This window comes from Natrix helvetica (assembly GCF_964273705.1).
Source record: "Natrix helvetica genome assembly, chromosome: 14".
Taxonomy (NCBI): Eukaryota; Metazoa; Chordata; class Lepidosauria; order Squamata; family Natricidae; genus Natrix; species Natrix helvetica.
In genome coordinates, this window is record NC_138564.1 from 8,362,849 (window position 1) to 8,381,963 (window position 19,115).

Here is a 19,115-nt window from a genome sequence, read left to right on the forward strand (position 1 = left end):
AATCCAGTCTGAACATCTGGATGATTGTGCAACCAACCATAATAATAACAATAACAACAATAACAACAATAACAACAACAATAACAACAATAACAACGACAACAATAATAATAGAATAGAATAGAATCTTTATTGGCCAAGTGTGATTGGACACACAAGGAATTTGTCTTTGGTGCAGATGCTCTCAGTGTACATAAGGAGAATAAAATACATTCATCAAGAATAAAAAGATACAACCTTAAAATATATTTAATATATAATATATTAAACCTGTATGCAGCCCAATTCTCTACGACACTCCATGATTAATGGATGGCTACTTCTGTTTTATGTTAGGATTAAACTGCTAAGCATTCACATGATATCTGCACTCTCACAAACACACTAAGTCTCACACAATTTAACCCAGGTTTTCAACAAACCACCTTGTATCGGGGCCATTTGTGTACTGGAATAAGCATTAACTGGGTTATATAGATCCAGTTCAGACAAAAATAAACAAAGCATAACCACAGGCGATAAAAATTTTTATAGCTTTGCTATTAATAAAGCACGAATTCCTCAGGCGGCAATTAGAAATACAGCCACGGCAAAAGTTGTTTTAGGATCTTTACCTACCCAAATAATGTAAATTGAATTCTTATGTTAGTTAGTTACAAATGTTAAGTTATTTGTTAGGAATTGTTTTTATTTTATTTATTTTTTTGATAAAAATGCCAGCAGGCAAAAGAAGAGCCTATGATCAATTTTACCAGCGTCAAAAATCTTCCAGCATTGGAGATTTTGCGACAGACATCAAACTGCCCTAACAATAAAGTCCTAAAAAAATTATTGCTGGCAAATTGGTCCCGCCACAACTCTGGTTTAAAATAAAATATCCGATTACAAAGGTTTTTGCCAATTTCCTCTCCATTAGTAATCAGGAGCCGGGTGAGAATTAAAAACTGTTAAAAGGAGAGAGAAAAAATAAGATGCCAATCACTCCATAGTAAAAAAAGGAAGAGCATTTGTACATTTTCTTCCCCCACCCCCCTTTTTTTTCTTCTCTAATGTCCTGGAACGCTACGAAATGGACAGGCTCACAAAAAAAAGCTAAAAGACAAAGAGGAATCAGAGTACTACTTAGTACGGGACTTACTAAGGATAGTAAGTGTATTTCCTTGGCTGGAGGAAAGAGGAGAAAAAAACCAGGATAGTAACAAAGAGAAGAAAGATGAAGAAATTACAAAACCAATACAAAACTGCAGAATCAATAAGAGGGGGAAATACAAGATAGGTTGTAGATGAAATAAGAAATGTGAGAGGATCAAATGTATATAGCATGTACGAAATAAGAGGTGTAAAATATGCATATAGATATGGATATAGTTGTATCAGATATATGTATTGCTAAAGGAAACACAAGGGATATAGGTGTAAAATGTGCTGCAAAGACAGTATGATTGTATAAGTGAAATAAAAAATATAAACAAATAAAATAAAATCCTAATAAATAAGTTTTTTTTAATTTATTTATAAGCCAGAGATCAAACCTGAACAACAGCCAGAGAAAGATCTAAATTCTGCAAGAATAGCTCTCTCTCTCTCACACACACACACATATATCCCACTCTCCTTAAGAGTTTCCACCCCACGACTCCACCTGACCTCCTGCCCCACTCGCGGGGACGCGTGTCTCTCGTGGGAAAGCCAACCAGTCGTGGGAAAGGTGCAAAGGCTTGCTCGCTCACCTCCCTGCAGCGTGCAAGGGCAGGCGTGTGCAAGGGCAGGCGTGTGCAAGGGAGCCCCCTCCCCAGCCCGCGAGGGGCATCCCCCGCCTGCTTTGCTTAGCTGCTTCGATGCACGCCGGCGAGGCGGAGCCGAGGAGCGGGCTGCGGAGGAGGAGGAAGAGGAGGTGGCCTCCGACGCCGCCTTCCCCGACGCTTCTACTGCCGGGTCAGCCGAAGCCAGCGCCGCCTCCGACGCCTTCTTTTCCCCGAGCCGGCCGGGGATGCTCTCCAGCTCCTGTATCCCTCCTGGCGGCTGGTCCTCCGTGCGCGTTGCCATGGAGACGCAGCATCCTTTCGCCCGGCGAGGAAAGAGCGTGTATTGCGGCTTCTTTATTTTCTCACTTGGAAAAGACGTGTGCAATTAAAGGCAGGGGGGTTGAGATGGGCGGCAAACAAACATAATGATGATGATGATGATGATGATGATGATGATGATGATGATAATAATAATAACATACTCAATAATAATACTGGAATTTGTGCAAAAATTATAATATTAAAACAACAACAAACTGGTGGGAACATAAGCCTGAAAAAGTCACCGAAAATCAGATGGTCAAGATCTTGTGGGATTTTCGTATACAAACAGACAAAATACTAGTGCATAACACAACAGACATCACACTGGTTGAGAAAAATAAGGTCACAATCATAGACATCGCAATACCAGGTGATAGCAGGGTCGAGGAGAAGGAACATGAAAAAGTCGCGAAATACCAGGACTTAAAAATCGAAATCCAACGATTATGGCACAAACCAGCAGTGGTAATTCCAGTGGTAATCGGCACACTGGGTGCTATTCCAAAAGCACTGGAATTACATTTAAAACAGTTAAAACTTGACAAAATCACCATCAGTCAAATGCAAAAAGCTGCACTGCTTGGATCTGCACGTATATTACGAAAATACATTACGACGTCCTAGGCCCCTGGGTGGGGCCCGACTAGTAATCAATGCCAAATCCGGCGAATCAACTGGCCGCTGTGATACAATCGTATAGTAGTAGTAGTAATAATAATAATAATAATAATAATAATAATAATAATAATAATAATAATAATAATAATAATAATAGGAACAACAACAATAATAATAACAACAACAACCAAAAAGTAACTTGGATCTGGTTAAGATCAGGAGTACTGAAAAAAGAAGCAGAAGGCTTTATTTTGGCAGCTCAAGAACAAGCCTTAGCCACAAACTGCATGAAGGCAAAAATTCAACATGTTACCACCAACAGCAAATGTCGCCTCTGTAATGAGAAAGATGAGACAGTCGACCACTTGATCAGCAGGTGCAGCAAAATTTTACAAACTGACTACCTACAACGCCATGACCGTGTTGCTAAGATTGTTCACTGGAAATTGTGCCAAAAGTTTGGATTTGAGCACAGCAAAAACCACTGGAACCATCAGGTTGAGAAGGTTTTAGAGAATGAGAAAGGCAAGATCTTGTGGGACTTCAGAATCCAGACTCACAGGCACTTGGCCTACAACACACCTGACATAGCAATAATTGAAAAAAAAAGTTTGGTTCATTGACATTGCAATACCTGGTGATGCACGAATTGAAGATAAAAAGCAAGAAAAAAAATCACAAAATACCGGGACTTGCAAATTGAGGTTGAGCGACTGTGGAAAAAGAAATCATGTGTTGTCCCAATTGTAATTGGAGACCTACTCGCTATTTGGAAATTCTAAATTCTCCTCTGACATTTTGTTGAATACATGTAGGGAGTCCTGCTTTTGTTACAAGCACAATAATATAGCACGTGGGTTAAGATTTTTTTTTTTCAAAATCCAAAAATTATTGTTTCCAAAAGCTATTTCAGAACTATATACCCTTTCACACGGAAGAAGTTGAACAAATTTGGGGTTTAAATCTTTTGATGCCAACCATACATTTATGATGGCAAATCTAGACAGCATACTAAAAAGCAGAGACATCAGCCTATCAACAAAAGTGTGTATAGTCAAGGTTTATGGTTTTCCCAGTTGCAATGGATGGCTGTGAAGGTTGGACCATAAGGAAGGCTGAGCGCCAAAGAATGGAGGCCTTTGAACTCTGGTGCTGGAGAAGACTCCTGCGAGTCCCTTGGACTGCAAGACGATCCAACCGGTCAGTCCTAGAGGAGATCAACCCTGACTGCTCTTTAGAAGGCCAGATTCTGAAGAGGAAACTCAAATCCTTTGGCCACCTAATGAGAAAGAAAGACTCCCTGGAGAAGAGCCTCATGCTGGGAACGATGGAGGGCAAAAGAAGAAGGGGACGGCAGAGAAGGAGGTGGCTGGATGGAGTCACCGAAGCAGTCGGCATGAGCTTCAATGGACTCCAGAGGATGGTAGAGGACAGGAAGCGTTGTCCATGGGGTTGCGATGGGTCAGACATGACTTTGCAACTAACAACAACAATATATTTGTGAATCATTTAACAGAGAGCATCAAATAGCTAAGAAAATGGTCCCTTTCTTTGTAACTAGGCCATCAAGGAAAATAGTAGAAAAAGAAAAAAGGGTTAAATTCTGTTATTTTCAGCCACGCACGCTAGGAGTTTATTTATAACTTGTAGTCAAAGACAAAAACAGATTTACTAATTGTTTTCGCAGTCCACAAGAGGGCAGTAAGATCGTACATATGGGAAGTCTTAGGCACTACTAAGTTAGGTACTGGAATTTCCCTTACCTAACGCACATGTCGTACCATTGCTTTGGAATGTAGAAGAGAATTAGTTTAAACCCAGAAAATTTCCTTATAACCTTTTATTGGAAAGTTATTTAAAAACAGCAAATCGGAACAATAAACCTCTCCTTGTTCCCAAATACTGAGCCTTAAACTATCGCAAATAAACAAGCTTTAACAAAAAATGAACATCTCTGTTAACAAAAGAAGACCAACACAGTTGGAAGGGACCTTGGAGGTCTTCTAGCCCAACCCCCTGCTCAGGCAGGAAACCCCGTAGCATTTCAGACAAGTGGTTGTCCAATTTCTTTTTTAAAAGTTCCAGTGTTGGAGCACCCACAGCTTCTGGAGGCCAGTCCAGAAGTGATTATTATTAGTTATATTTATGCAGACGTTTTATTACCCAACTAGGTAACGTCATCAGTGCTAGTAAGGAGTGGGATTTGGTGCAGGTTTCTAGCACTGATGATGTTACCTAGTTGGGTAATGAAAGGGCTGCAAGAAAACAACCCAGTTCAGAGAGCATCAAAGACTCCACTGTCCTCCTCCACTCCACAAACCCCACTGCCTTCTAGCACTGATGATGTGACCTAGCTGGGTAATAAAACGTCTGCAAGAAAACAAGCAAGATCAGAGAGCATCAAGGATCCTACAGTCCTCTTCCCCCTGTTTCTGCTCCTCCTCCCAAACCCCACTCCCTCCTAGCACTGATGATGTTACCTAGTTGGGTCATGAAACATCTGCAAGAGATTTAGAGACAAGAGGTAGAAATTAGAGAAAGAAAGACAGAATGTTTGCATTAGAAATAGTGATGGTTTATAACCGCAATCATTGCAAGTAATAAAAATGTAAACAAGCCAATGTAAAAAGAAACTTAGCTAAAATTGCTTGGTTATTGCATTATTATTGTCATTAGAACATGTGTTATTATATTATTAGGCTATTAGTTTATATGTTAATGTTTATTATTTTTTTTCCTCTGGTCTTTCTTTCTTGCAAATGGTACATCCCAACAATGCACTGAATTCCAAAATGCTTATGAATAAAACTTAAAAAGAAAAAAAAAGAAACATCTGCAAGAAAACAATCAAGCTCAGAGAGCCCCACAGACCTCGCAACCCTCCTCCTTCTCCCCCGCTTCTCCCCTCCTCATCCATTCCACAAATCCCACTCCCTTCTAGCACTGATGATGTTACCTAGTTGGGTCATGAAACGTCTGCAAGAAAAAAAACAAGCTTAGGGAGCATCGAGGACCCTACAGTCCTCTTCCTCTTCCACCTCCTCCTTCCCCTTTTTGTCCCATTCCCTTCTAGCACTGATGATGTTGCCTAGTTGGGTCATGAAACGTCTGCAAGAAAACAAGTAAGCTCAAAGAGCATCAAGGACCCTACAGTCCTCTTCTTCCTTCTCCTCCTCCTCCTCTCTGCCACTTTCCCTTCTAGCACTGATGATGTTACCTAGTTGGGTCATGAAACGTCTGCAAGGAAACAACCAAGCTCGGAGAGCACCAAGGACCCCTCAAGTTAGTCAACGGCCTATATATCCTTCCATCCATGGACTAGATTGCCCCCTCTGAACTAGGACATGGGACAGAAATTCCAGTTCTTCTTCAGTCTGGCGATTGACCTGCAAAACCGTTTGCTCTCAAATCGCCTTCCTCCCAAGGAAGCCGGTTACCTTGGCTGAAACTTAATTCCCCACCACGTAAATCCCAAGAGACAAAGCCCGCGGGTGAGGAGGAGGCGGGGAAGAAGGCAATCTCTGTTCCAATCGTGGCATGTGGGGAATGCACCAAGCTTGGCCGGAGCACTCACGAAAAATGACATTCTCCACATGCCAATTAGGTCCCCCCCCCCCCAACTGCTTTATGGCCTCAAATAGTTTACGGGTGCGAGGCGAGCCATGTTGGCCTGTCGGATGGGACAGAGTTCAGAGGAGCGGTTGGAATTCTTGCTGCAGACGGAGGCCTTTTGCCAGATGCTGCCTCTATCTTTGCCAACATTTCCCCCTCCCTCAAAATCCTGTGGGGAGGGGGCTGATTCGGGGCAGGACGGGGGGGGGGGGGGAAGTAGGTTGTAAAGTTAACCGGAGGGAATTATTTTAAGCCAAGACCTTTCTGGGTAGACAACGTCTCCTTTAGAAATCACTTCGGCCTCTCCAGTGGCGCTGAAAGTTGTTTCTTTTTCCTTTTATTTATTTTGCATTCTACAATTTGGTGAGAAAGAAAGGATTCCGTCCCAGGGAGATGTAATTAAGAAAATAGTAGAATGTGCAGAAATGGATAGATTAACGCTTACTATTAAGGATAAGGAAGAAACCCGATATTTTTTTTGATATGGGACATATTTTATCAATGGAATGGAATGGAATGGAATAGGAATAGGAATAGGAATAGAATGGAATGGAATAGAGAATAGAGAATAGAGAATAGAGAATAGAATAGAGAATGGGATGGAACAGAAGATGAACAGAACAGAAGATGAATAGAAGAGAATAGAATAGAGAATGGAATGGAATGGAAGAGGAATGGAATGGAATGGAATAGAATAGAATAGAATAGAGAATGGAATGGAATGGAACAGAAGATGAACAGAACAGAAGATGAATAGAAGAGAATAGAATAGAGAATGGAATGGAATGGAAGATGAATTGAATTGAATGGAATGGAATAGAATAGAATAGAATAGAATAGAATAGAATAGAATAGAATAGAATAGAATAGAATAGAGAATGGAATGGAATGGAATGGAACAGAAGATGAACAGAACAGAAGATGAATAGAAGAGAATAGAATAGAGAATGGAATGGAATGGAATGGAAGATGAATGGAATGGAATGGAATGGAATGGAATAGAATAGAATAGAATAGAATAGAATAGAATAGAATAGAGAATGGAATGGAATGGAATGGAACAGAAGATGAACAGAACAGAAGATGAATAGAAGAGAATAGAATAGAGAATGGAATGGAATGGAAGATGAATGGAATGGAATGGAATGGAATAGAATAGAATAGAATAGAATAGAATAGAATAGAATAAAGAATGGAATGGAATGGAACAGAAGATGAACAGAACAGAAGATGAATAGAAGAGAATAGAATAGAGAATGGAATGGAATGGAAGATGAATAGAATGGAATGGAATGGAATAGAATAGAGAATGGAATGGAGCAGAAGATAAATAGAACAGAACGGAACGGAATAGAATAGAATAGAATTCTTTATTGGCCAAGTGTGATTGGACACACAAGGAATTTTGTCTTTGGTGCATATGCTCTCGGCATACATAAGGAGAATAAAATACATTCATCAAGAATTAAAAGATACAACACTTAGTGATAGTCAAGGTTACTAATAAGCTATCAAACCGCACTAGGAAACAAATCAAAACAATATAAATTGAAAGATACAAGCAATGGCTAGATAGCAGAAACAGAATTTAGAAAGGCGGAGATATAAAAAGAGGAAATGGTCAAGTGGAAAGTTGAGGATGTTAAGTATTAATGTTATTATATATTATTAGGTTACTACATTATGAATATGATGGTGATGAATATCACAACAAAGATGTGTAATATGACTATCTAAACATAATTGTATCCAGACCCACACACAGCTTGATGAAAATTGAATGTTATATAAATAAAACAAATAAAACGGGGGGGGGGATTATTTGGGAGGTGGTGGAGGAGAGAAATTATGTGTGGTTTTCTCTCTCTCTCTCTCTAGGAAAGAACTAAGAAAGGGAGGGAGGGAGGGAGGGATATAACGCTAGAAGGAAGGGGGGAAAGGGAGATGGGAAGGAAGGAAGGAAGGAAGGAAGGAAGGAAGGAAGGAAGGAAGGAAGGAAGGAAGGAAGGAAGGGAAAGAGAGTGGGTCTCTATTGTGGCCGAGAGTTGATGTCCACCTGTCCCATGGCTCTCATCCATAGCTCTCCTTGTGAGCTACAAGATCTCTTGAGGTCTTTTCCAAGATTTTATGTCTAGAAAGTTTAAAGGAATTTAAACCACCCTGAGAATGAGGTGGAAAAACTGAAGAACATCTTGTCAAGCAAGATTCCAAAGGCAGATTTCTGCACAATATTAGTTTGGATGTCTACAGAGATTCTCTGTCATCCAGGACATGGTTGTCACGAAGGTGCTTTTTCAAAAGGCAACTGGTTGGTTTGTTTGTTTTTGCTTGAAGAGGTTGTGCTTCTCATCCAAGAAGCTTCTCCAGTTCTGATTGAATGGTGGAGGATGGAAGGGGCCTCAATGACTCTCAGAAAGAATACCAACAACCAGATGACTGCAAGGAATAGCAGCCTTCCAATATTGGAGGGGCTGCCACAGAGAGGAGGGGGTCAAGCCATTTTCCAAGGTACCGGAAGGCCAGAGAAGGAATAATGGATGGAAACTGAACAAGGAGAAATTCAACCTGGAAATAAGGAGGAATTTTCTCTATCTCTCTCTCTGTCTCTTTCTCTCTCTTGTCTCTTTCTCTCTCTCTGTCTCTTTCTCTGCCTCTCTTTCGTCCTCTCTCTGTCTCTTTCTCTCTGTGTGTCTCTTTCTGTCTCTCTTTCATGCTCTCTCTGTCTCTTTCTCTCTCTCTGTCTCTTTCTCTATCTCTCTCTTTCTCCCCCTCTTCTCCCCCCCCCCCTATTCATCCCTGCTCCCTTCTAATCAATAGGAAATGTAGCTTCGATTCCCTAATTGGAACTGACAGGCATTGCTTGCCCCCTGTCCTCTGCGACCCCCCTGAATTGGGGGGGGCAAAAGGCTGGGTGTTCCCGACCTCAGTCCGGATCTTATCTGGGAGATTCCTTTCCTGGGTACATCTGTTGGAATCCATCTGGACTCCATCTTCAAAAGCTCACCTTTGACCAAGGCTGGCTCAGTTTAGCTCAGTTTGTTTACAAGCCAGCCTCTCTGCTTCTTCCCCCCTCCCCTCCCGATGGTTTGATGGATTTTGGGGGGGGGGCAGTCCCACCCACAAGTAAATTGGGGGGGGGAGAGAGATTACCTTTTATTTATTTGCTTGCCCTTCCCAGCTGCGGGGTGGGGTGGGTGTCTTACTTCCAATCTAAGCCCTGTGAAATATCATGGGAAAAGTCGCACACCCCTAGCCTGGAAAAAGCAATCAACGTTTGCCCCCCCCCAAAAAATCACGTTCAACACAAACTCCGCAACGGGACAAAAGTTGAAAAGGAGGATCACAAATGACAAAACCCGTATTCCATTTTTTTTAAAAAAAGAAATATATTTCATGCACCGGATCTCACTGTTTTAAAAATGAGGGGGCAAAACAGAACAACAGAGTTGGAAGGGACCTTGGAGGTCTTCTAGTCCAATCCCCCTGCTCAAGCAGGAGACAATATACAATTTCAGACAAACGGCGATCCAAACTCTTCCAGGGTTACAGCGCTCACAACTTCTAGAGGCAACTCATTCCACGTTTTAATTGTTTTTCACTGTCAGGAAATTTCTCTTTAGTTCTAGGTTGCTTCTCTCCTTGATGAGTTTCCATCCCTTGTTTCTTTCTTTTTTCCCCCAATTTTTTTTTATTGTTTTAATGAAACAAGAACACAAAAAAAGAATCATCCTTCATTACATCTTGTAGAAAGCGTGTCGATTGGTTACAAATAGATTTCGTGCGTTACTTCCACATTCATTATTTATACTTCCTTCAAATTGAATTGCACATTTAAAATCAAAAATCTTTATGGATTTTACTATCAATGTACCACCATTCTCATTTAACTAGAATTATTTAAACGTGCTTTTATCTGGAATCATTTGTATTTAAAGACACAACCACCTACTGGCATTCATTAGCTATTCGAATAAACCTCCAATAGTTACCCTTTTATGACATATTCTGGGAAAAAAATCAATTAATAAGATATCTAAACATTTCCTCCCCCTTTTCCCGCTCCCCAACTCACTATTTAAGGCTTATATCTAATTGCTTTTACCAACGCCAACACATATAGAAATCATTAAACATTATCCATTAGCATTTCCTTCTTATTATTGTAATTAGCTAAAAAAATAGTTACTATTTATATCACGTCTTTCTCTTCGGAACTTTTACAAAATACAGAATGGAAGGGACCTTGGGGGTCTTCTAGTCCTACCCCTACTCAACCAGGAAACTCTACCATTTCAGACAAAATTGTTGCCCAATCTCTTCTTAAAAGCCTCCAGTGATGGAGTACCTCAACTTCTGAAGGCAACTTCTGTTCCACTGATTAATTGTTAACACATTAAATAATTCAAAGCGATTGATTGCCTACTGATATTTTATGCATAGATGTCTTATATCTGCAACGGTTTATTTGAAACCGTTTAGAGGCAGAAGATTATCAAACACTGGAATTTGTCACCATTCAATATTTGAAGAGCTGCCAGAAAGAAGAGGGGGAGTCAACCTATTTTCCAAAGCGCCAGAAGGCAAATCAAGAAACAATGGATGGAAACTAATCGAGGAGAGAAGCAACCTGGAATTAAAGAGAAACTTCCTAAAGGTGAGGACAATTAATCAGTGGAACGACTTGCCTTTAGAAGTTAAGGGGCATTTTAAGAAGAGATTGGACAGCCATTTATCCAAGATGGAATAGATTCTCCTGCTAGAGCAGGGGGTTGGACTAGAAGACCTCTAAGGTCCCTTCCAACTCTGTTATTCTATGCTCCATGCAGTGCTGATTGAATGAGTTTACAGCCAAAAGGTTACCAAATGTTGGAATTTGTCAACATTCAACCCTTTGGCCAGATTTAAATCACTCCCTTTTCCAATTCCCTCCCCCCCCCATCTCTCCTTTGGCTGTCAAGGCGGTGAGATTTACTATTATTGACAGCTGGGTCAATCCAGAAAATCACATCTGGAAGTTCAGAGGAAGAGTGAGGAAAATTCAAAACGTAGCGCATAATTGGCCAAATCAAGGGGATAGTTTCCCTGTAAAATGCCCCCATCCACAAGAGGAAACTCTACCTATGAACTGAACTATTTATAGGATGGTGTGTGGGTGTGTGGGTGTGGGGGAGTGTTGTTGTTTTTAGTTGTGAAGTCGTGTCCGACCCATCGTAACCCCATGGACAATGTTCCTCCAGGCCTTCCTGTCCTCTACCATCTCCCGGAGTCCATTGAAGCTCACACCGACTGCTTCGGTGACTCCATCCAGCCACCTCCTTCTCTGCCATCCCCTTCTTCTTTTGCCCTCCATCGTTCCCAACATGAGGCTCTTCTCCAGGGAGTCTTTCTTCCTTCTCATTAGGTGGCCAAAGTCTTTGAGTTTCCTCTTCAGGATCTGGCCTTCTAAAGAGCAGTCAGGGTGGATCTCCTCTAGGACTGACCGGTTGGATGGCCTTGCAGTCCAAGGGACTCACAGGAGTCTTCTCCAGCACCAGAGTTCATGGGCCTCCATTCTTTGATGCTCAGCCTTCCTTACGGTCCAACCTTCACAGCCATCCATTGCCACTGGGAAAACCGTAGCCTTGACTAGACACACTTTTATTGGCCGGGTGATGTCTCTGCTTTTTAGGATGCTGTCTAAATTTGCCATCGCTTTCCTCCCCAGGAGCAATCATCTTTTAATTTCTCGACCCCATCTGCGGTGATCTTGGAGCCCAGGAAAATAAAATCTGTCCCGACCTCCATTTCTTCCCCATCTATTTGCCAGGAATCGAGAGGGCCGGATGCCATGATCTTAGTATTTTTAATGTTGACTTTCAAGCCAACTTTTGCACTCTCCTCCTCCACCCGCCTCAAGAGGCCCTTTCGTTCCTCTTCACTTTCGGCCATTAGAGTGGCGTCATCTGCATATCTGAGCTTGTTGATCTTTCTCCCGGCAATCTTAATTCCAACTTTTGATTCGCCTAGCTCCGCCTTTTTCATGATGTGCTCTGTGTGTAAGTTAAATAGGCAGGGTGACAGTATGTACACCCACACACACGCACATATACAGCGTACATCCATGTGAAACTACATACGTTTGGGCAGGAAGGGAATGTTCCTATTGTCCCGAAATTTGCACTCGGGAATCCTTGCAGCAAGACAGGATCTTGCCAAAAAACCCGATACAGATGTGTCATGATATTGCAATGCAACCTCTGCTCGTTTTTGCCCTGGCGTGCATTGTTTCAACATGCAATGACGATGGGGAGGAATTCACCGGGTGACAGATGGGTGCAAATTTGTCGTTTCTCGCCCTTTTCTACTGTCGGACACGCCCAGGACTGGATTTCTCTCTTTCTCTCTCTCTCTCTCTTTTTCCCCCCCTGTTTATATTAGATCTTCAACTTGGCTTGACAAAATACAACAGTTATGTCAGCATTGTGTTATGCAGAAACAATAAATTATGATCTGTACAGACACCTACATGCCAGAAGAAGTTGCCTTTATGGCTAAGGGAAAGGGTTGCCTTCGGATTTGTGAGCCGTCTGAAATGTTTAGACGCAGTCCTTGGCTTACAAACAGTAGATTTCAGTGACCGCTCAAAGTTACAGGAGAAAAAAGACCGTTTTTCATACTTAATAACCGTTGCAGCAACGTGATCAAAACACAGACACTTGACTCGTATTTATGACCGTTGCAGTGTCCCAGAGTCCTGTGATACCCCTTCTACGACCTTCCGACAAGCAAAATCCATGGGAGAGCTAGCTTCACTTAACAACCGTGTTTCTAATTTAACAACTGTAGTGATCCACTTAGCAACTACGGCAGGAAAGGTTGTAAAATGGGACAAAACCCCTAACCCTTCCCTCTCTTTTCTCCTTCCCTTCTCTTCTTCCTTCCCTTCCCTCCCCTCCCCTTCTTCCTTTCCTTCCCTTCCTTTTCCTTTCCTTCCCTTTCCATCATCTTTGGATCAGAAAGGTCGGCAGTCCAGCGGTTCAAATCCCTAGCGCCGCATAACGGAGTGAGCTCCCGTGACTTGTCCCAGCTTCTGCCAACCTAGCAGTTCGAAAGCACGTAAAAAATGCAAGTAGAAAAACAGGAACCACCTTTGGTGGGAAGATTAACAGCGTTCCGTGTGCCTTCGACATTGACTCATGCCGCCTACATGACCACGGAGACGTCTTCGGACAGCGCTGGCTCTTCGGCTTTGAAACGGAGATGAGCACCGCCCCCTCCTTCCAACGCGCACTAAAAAGTTGGCTTTTCAAGCAAGCCGGCCTGGCCTGTTAATTTTACCTAATTTTTAAAATGTTATTGTTATATTAGTCGGCTTTGTGTTTTTTGGGGGATACTTATCTCATTTCCTTTTAACTTGTTGTGATATGTGCTTTTTAAGGTTGTACGCCGCCCTGAGTCCTTTGGGAGAAGGGCGGCATATAAATCCAATAAATCCAACCCCTAGAGTCAGGAACGACTAGCACATATGTTCGAGGGGAACCTTTACCTTAATTTCTCAGAGTGAAGCCGAGGCATTCTATCCTAAAAAAAACATGGAGTTAACCACAGTCTATTCCTTCCTTCTTTCCTTCCGGGGAAGAAAGGGGTTAATTTTACTTGTGGAATCCAAAAGCCTGGAGACATCCCCCACTATCTGGGGTACCTTCCCTCTCCTTGTCTTGACCTCTTGACCTGGAAGGGGGACGCAGAGGGGAACTTATCAGTAACCTCTCTAATCAGGGGTGTTTAATGGAATTCTTCGCATTCCTACAACCTTACGGCCCTGTCAGTTGAATGAAGACAAACGAAATCTATTACAGGTTGCTTTTGAACTATGTTCACTCCGCAACACTCCCTAAATATTCGCTGGGTGTAGATTTTCTCCCTAATACTAATCCACCCCAGGCTGCAATTTTCTTTGCTCAGTTCTCATCATCTAAGGTGGATTCGGTTTTTTTAAAAAAAAAAGCCGACGCAGTCCTAGGTTGCATCAAGAAAGAGTCAGAATAGAGCTGGAAGGGACCTTGGAGGTCTTCTAGTCTAGCCCCCTGCTCCATCAGGAGACCCGACGTTACTTCAGACAAAGGGTTATCCAACCTTCTTCTTAAAAACCTCCAGCGTTGGAACATTCAAAACTTCTGGAGGCGAGTTGTTCTATGGATTGATTGTTCTCGCTGTCAGGAAATTTCTCCTTAATTCCAGGTTGCTTCTCTCCTTGATTACCAATATCAATCAGAATAGAGGTGGAAGGGACCTGGGAGGTCTTCTAGTCCAACCCCCTGCTTGAGCAGGAGACCCTACACCATTTCAGATAGGTGTCTGTCCAGTCTTTTCTTAAAAACCTCCAGTGATGGAGCAACTTCTGGTGGCAAGCTGTTCCACTGGTTAATTGTCCTCACGGTTAGGAAGTTTCTCCTTAAATCCAGGTTGCTTCTCTCCTTGATTAGATTCCACCCATTGCTTCTTGTCCTGCTCTTTGGTGCTTTGGAAAATAAGTTGACTCCCTCCTCTTTGTGGCAACCCCTCAAATACTGGAATATTGCTATTACTAGTGTCCCCGCTAGTCTTCCTTTTCTCTAGAATAGCCAAATCCAAATCAGCAGAGAGATAGTTTCACGGGAAGTGTTAATATATACACTCGGTAGACTGTCTCCAGTTCTGGTCACCACGATACAAAAAAGTTGTTGAGACTTTGGAAAGAGCGCCGAGAAGAGCAACAAAGAAGATTAGGGGGCTGGAGGCTACGTCATAGGATGAATGGCTAAGGGAACTAGGTATGCCTAGTCTAATGAAGAGAAGGACTAGGGGTGACATGATACCAGTTCTTCCAGCACTCGAGAGGTTGTCACGTAGACAACCAGTTCTCCAAAGCACAGGACAAGAAGCAACGGATGGAAACTAATCAAGGAGAGAAGCAGCCTAAAACTAAGGAGGAAATTTGCTGACAGTGAGAACAATTGACCAGTGGGATGGTTTACATCCCAAAGATGTGGGTATTTCCATCACTGGAGGCTTTCAAAAAGGGACTGGACACCATTTGTCCAGGAGGGTCTCCTCCTTGAGCAGGGGGTTGGACTTGAAGACCTGCAAAGTCCCTTCCAACTTTGCTATTCTGTTAAAAATGAAGATGTAGAGGTGGGTGGGCTATGACTGCAATAAAATAAAATGTATCCCACCCATGGTTGATACTGTGGTCTCCACTGCTTAGGCTGACTTCCTGATTTAGGAAACAGAGATAAACAGAGAAAGAAAGAAAGAAAGAAAGAAAGAAAGAAAGAAAGAAAGAAAGAGAAGGAAGGAAGGAAGGAAGGAAGGAAGGAAGGAAGGAAGGAAGGAAGGAAGAAAAAAGAAAGGAAGGAAGGAAGGGGAGGGAGGGAGGAGATAATCAGAGACAAAGGGAGGGATAAGAACAAAGGGAAAGAAGTAAAGAGAGAAGGGAGAACAAAAGGAAAGGAGGGAAGATAAGAAGGAAAGAAGGGAAAGAGATAAAAGGAGGGAGGGAGGAAAAGGGAGGAAAGAAGAAAGGAGATAAACAGAGAAGAAAGAGGGATAAAAACAAAGGGAAAGATGTAAAGAGAGAAGGGAGGATAAAAGGAAGGGAGGGAGACTTAAAAGGAAAGAAGGGAAAGGGATAAAGGAAGGGAGGAAGGAAGGAAGGGAAAAGGGTAAAGAAGGAAGGAAGGAAGGAAAAGAGATAAAGAGGGAAGGAGGGAAGGAGGGAAGGAAGGAAATTAATTTATCTGAGCCAGGATTCAAACAATATTCCCCAAAACAGAGGCAACTAACTACATTTTGAGATCCTGTAGCTTTCCCATGTTCTGCATTTGAGGTGCCCAAAGTTTTACGGTTAGACAAAATTTGGCGGCCTCCAAATTGCTCTCCCCTTCTTTTTTCCTCCTCCCTTCCTCCCTTCCCTTCCCCATCCCACACTATCATGGCATCTTTGCGTGGAACAAACAAAGGTATGTTAAGACGTCTGATGTGACCGGCCAGATGGCCAAAACCAGAGATATCTGGCCCGAAAAAGGACATTTGTTCTCCATCAAACTCTTGTCGTGTTTAAAAGGAGGGGAATAGATTTGGAAGGAGAAAGTCATATATCTTAGGGGGGGGGGTTTCACCCCCTCTCCCCTTCCCTCCTCCACTTTGATTGATTAATTCCAGTCCCTTCAGATCTCTGACTGTTCCCACAAACCAGGAATCTCAGGATTGTTTGATTAAGTCCTGGTTACCATGACAATCCAAATGCCTCCGGCCAGTTTGACCTTTGGCTCCATTCAATTCTCCCAAAGGACTGGACATCGCATAGAAAAGAATCTTCTTCGTGGTTGCCTCAATTGCTGGCTTCAAACTGGCCAATCCAGGCGTGGACTAAACAATTTAAAAATCATCCGAAGCCTTTAGGCTCCGTAAATTTGGAATTTGGAAGCCACGTTTCTCCCCCCCCCCCATTTGCCTGTTAAAAGATGGAGGCATTCCCTGTTCTTTGCAACCAATGTTTTTTTTTTAAATAAAATAAAATAATAACCCAATTCTGGACAAAATTGTTTCTTTAGCTGCTGGTTACATTTTCCCCCTAGTCGGATTGGTGAAGAATCAATCGAAAAGGAGGACAGATCTCAAACGATGGCTCGTGTGACTTTCCAAAACATTTGCAGCGCAAATTTTATGCCATTTATAAAAAAAGGATAAGAGGACTGGTCTTCGATTACGTTTATATCCAGCCACCGAAGCCCAAACGGATGAAAAAAATAGGCTTTTGTTACATACAAGGGAGGTGGTGGTTGGGGAACGGATTTTATGTTTAAAAAAATATAAGTAACTTAAAGCAGACTAATTAAAACATAATTAAAAAGTAAGCCATAGACTGCCCTCTCTCTAAGATCTCCCTCTCCATCAGTTTCCCTCAACTGTTCTCAATAAAACGAAAGTTGAAATAAGGTTAATTTTCAGAGACTGTAAACGAGAAAGAGAGCACACCAAATTCTTCCTCAGTATTTCTAACTGAAATAAAGTTTGGCGTGTGTCTGTCTGTCTGTCTGTCTGTCTGTCTGTCTGTCTGTCTGTCTATCTATCTATCTATCTATCTATCTATCTATCTATCTATCTATCTATCTCTTTATACACTGGGAATAGGCTCCAGCTGTTCTTCTGCCCCACTGATGTCTGACTCCGAAGGCAGCTGATAACTGTCGGATGTCCCTGGCCCCATCTCTGCCTCCGACACAGAGCCCTCATCAGAGCCTTCCCCAGACTCCAGGACTGGCCCATGTTCCTCCCCAACCTCCCCACTGTCCGAATCTGCTGCCAGTTCCGCAGGGCACCAGCAGAGTACAACACCCATTTTCAGAATAAGACCTACCGAAATGAATCAAAACTTACTTCAAAGGAAGATTTGGGGGTCTACACTTGCAGGACCATGGACAACTCCAAGAAGCCAACTGAGATTGAGATCTTCTGTTCTTCATCCCCCTTGGGAGAGCAGAGTCCACCTCAAGTTCCTCCTAGTTCTTGAAGAGTTTTAGAGGGGCAGAAAAGTCATGTCCCTTCAGAGAAACTTCAGGTGGTGGCCTTTAAAATGCCTTGCTAAGGCCATCCTTGGAATATGGCATCCAGGTTCAGTCGTCACAGTATCAAATGATGTCGAGAGTCTGGAAAGAGAGCAGAGAAGAGCAGCAAAGACGATTAGGAGACTGGAGGTAAAAATAGCAATAGAAATAGCACAAGACCTACACACCGCTTCCTAGCCCTCTCTAAGCGGTTTACAGAGTCAGCCTATTGTCCCCCAACACTCTGGGTCCTTGTTTTACTATCCTTGGAAGGAGGGAAGGATGAGTCAACCTTGAGCCAGTCAGGATTGAACTCCTGGCTGTGGGCAGAATTAGCCTGCAATACTGCATTCTAACCATTCTGGCCGCTGTGATACAATTCTGTTGATGTAATAATAATAATAATAATAATAATAATAATAATAATAATAATAATAATAATAATAATAATAATAATAATAATAATTTTTAAAAGAGAGAAGATTCAAAATCTTGGCTTGGTATCTATCCATGTATTTCTGATAGACTCTCTTCTCTTCATAATCAGGGAGAGGTCAGTATTTCCCCCCCCCCCTTTATTTTACTCCCTTCCCTAAAAGATTACTCACTGGATATGTTAGCTACTGCTCTTGAACAATCTTACTCCAATTACAAGCTGGGCTGACAAATACCGTGATTTAAAACCAAACTAATTTCAAAGTACTTTGATCATGCTTAGAACAACTTTTCAGCCAGTCAAAACGGAGAGTTCAGATTCCAACTTCCCTCCAGTATAAATGCAAAGTAACGTATTCTGATCTTAAAATTGGAGTCTCGGAAATCTTGTTCCTTGTTCCACGTTCAAGATTACAGTCTACCTTGCTGAAGGCTTGATCGTTATCCCTTTGAATGAAAATATCCTCCAGACTGAGCTGTGGCATGAAATGCATTTAACGGGAAGAATGTTGAAATTATCATGTTAGGGAGGAGGAGGAGGAGGAGAAGGATAAACTGCAGTTCTGCCAAAGAAAGTAATCGTGTTCATTCATTTTGTTGCACGTTTGAAAATGTTGGGACTATTGCTCTATGATCCCTTTGAATGGCTTTATGAGGAAATATTTGGGGGATACATTTAATAAGAAGTACAACTGAATGAAACAATGAAGGAAGCGTAAAGGGGGAGGAGAAGGAAGGAAGGGGGAGGAGAAGGGAAGGAGGAGAAGGAAAGAAAGAGAAGGAGAAGAAAAGGAGGAAGAGGAGGAGGAGGAGA

At 42.2% G+C, this 19,115-nt stretch overlaps 1 protein-coding gene across 3 annotated transcripts in view; it reads right to left on the reverse strand.

Moving 5' to 3' along the window:
• Positions 1-19,115, reverse strand: part of TOP3B (DNA topoisomerase III beta) — an 85,525-nt gene that overhangs the window by 18,294 nt on the left and 48,116 nt on the right. The window contains exon 2 of one of the 3 annotated variants that reach the window (XM_081966889.1): positions 17,700-17,968. The gene's annotated coding sequence lies outside the window, so the exon portion shown is untranslated. Of the gene's footprint in view, positions 1-1,647; positions 1,911-17,699; positions 17,969-19,115 lie in introns of those variants that run through there. The other 2 variants (XM_081966890.1, XM_081966888.1) reach the window with 2 other exon arrangements.